A 2,360-nucleotide genomic window follows, 5' to 3' on the forward strand; every position below is an offset into this window, starting at 1 on the left:
CATTTAGAGGTGAAGTATCTAGTTAAATATGGAACTGAAATAAAAGTTGTACTTACTGTGTGTTCAGTAAAATCACATTTCATACAAGGCAGACAACCAGAATGCTACACATTAAAATATATAGCCAAAGTAAAAATGACACTAAAATCCAATCAAATAAAGCACATTGTCTACACAGCATTCAAAGACAGTATATAAGATCAGATAAAATCATATAAGGTTAAAATAGCAATAGAATAAAAGCAGACCTAAAAATCCAGTAATCTAAAAAGATGTCACAATGCAAAGGACAACAAATTTGTTTTTAATAAATATTAATTTAAATGTGCATGACATCTAAGCTGTGTGCACATGGAAACATAGATTATTCAGCGTGGGCAGATTAATTTCAGATACTCAATATACCAAGAATTACCTAAAGAAGTGTCTCCAGGTTTAATGCTGTTATATATAATAAAGTAGAAGTGATCACATTGAAATTAAAATTGTCAATTGAATATAATAATACCATTGCTATAAGTACAATAGACTGCTTTCTAATCTACATTCACTGGCAGCAAACTCAAACCACATATAAAAGTATATTCATGCATTTTCTGTAACACTAGCTGAACTGTAAATACTTGTTACAACACGATGCATGCAAGTTTTTTGTGTTTTACTGCATGGCTACAGTCAGTAGTTAATCTTACAGCTCACTAGGCTGCAAAAGAAAAGAAAAATGTTAAGGATATCTTAACTGGTCCTCATTTACCAGTTCTCTGTATTTAGTCTGCAGTATGCATGAGGAGAAACTTTCCAACAACGTAAATGCATCTGGTTCCAAAAATTGAAGGAAAATTCATACAAAACACCATGGAAACATTTTTAGTTACTCAAGTAATGTAATGAAATGCACGTACCTTTGCCATTTTTAAACCCTCTCTGACTTTTGCAGAATACAAAGATGATATTCACAGTCACACTAAAGGCCAATAACACACCTAGTGCCAGGACAACCGGGTCAAGTTTTGCTTCTGGAAAAGACACACATGATATTCATGATTATTCACGCCAGATTTGAAGAAATCATAACATAAAACTTGCTGAAAAATGTTCAGTAGTGAACCCCAAAATACTTTTCACATCAAAGTCAAAGTAAACTTTCTTGTTATCTCTGCAACATACAGAACAGTATATAGAGAGACGAGACGACGAGGATCCAGTTCCATTCAGTGCAAAGGAGAACAATAAATATAAGAAGAGTAATAAAAAGAGAGAGATTGAGAGGAGTCTGTTGGTGTGAATATCGAAATAAATGCACAGCCATGCAACAAGTTAAAAAGTAATTGTTAATGTCCACACATGTATGGTTGATGAAACTGTAAAAGCGAGTCGATACACTCTAGAAAAAATTAATGAACAGCTGAAACCTGTCTCAATGTGAAGAAACAAAGCCGTGTTGTGAAAATTGTTCAGATGAACTCATCTCTTAATGCATGCATTTTTGTTCAATATAGTATCAGTCATATTATTGCTTCTTCATTTGTTCTATTATATGAGCACGGTATAACTTAAAAGTATATAATAGTATATCAAGTTATCTATTTAAAAGCACAGTTCACCTGCATATGTTCAGAGTGAGCAAAGTTCATGAATATTGATACTAATAAAAAATAGTTCAGATTTCTGTATCATCTAGTATTGTAATTGTATATTTTCTCTTCTGGGGCTGCTTAACCTGAAGATGAGAGAAAAGAAACATATATGAAAAAGACTGCAATCTATGAAACAATCTCGTAATGATATGATAGTTTACATTAGAGATCTGTATCGTCAGAATGAGCGAAATGGTACAGACAAAGACTGTAATCAGACTCCCTATAATCATGGCGTCGTTCACTAGTAGGTACGCGTGTGTTTTTCACCTGGCACTAAAAATGATCACAACAGGGATTCCGGAAATAGATTTTCTTTTGATCACTAGCTTATGGACAACATCAAAAAAAACAACCACAGAATACTTAAATTGATCATTTTATTTTATATTTCGGTATTGCCAGTATGTGCATAGAACTATCAGATATTGGAATATTATGCTTACCGTGAGAGCTCATTGTTACTTTCAGTAGTACAACATAACTTATTGTGATTTTTTAAAACTTTGCCAATTTCCCAAATACCATAAAAGACGAAAATACATATTACCACAGACAGAAATGTGGATATTGTATAAAGCCATCTATGTTAAGTATTGAGTTCTATTAATATAAATAAATCAGTTATTAAGCAACTAATACAATGTGTTAGCCCTTAATTTATTAGTCTATTTAATAGTTCATAAGTTTCAACCCTTCGGCATTTTGAATTATTTGTTATTA

The sequence above is a fragment of the Haplochromis burtoni genome, unplaced genomic scaffold, assembly GCF_018398535.1.
Source record: "Haplochromis burtoni strain Fernald_Lab_line unplaced genomic scaffold, NCSU_Asbu1 Contig_33, whole genome shotgun sequence".
Lineage (NCBI taxonomy): Eukaryota > Metazoa > Chordata > Actinopteri > Cichliformes > Cichlidae > Haplochromis > Haplochromis burtoni.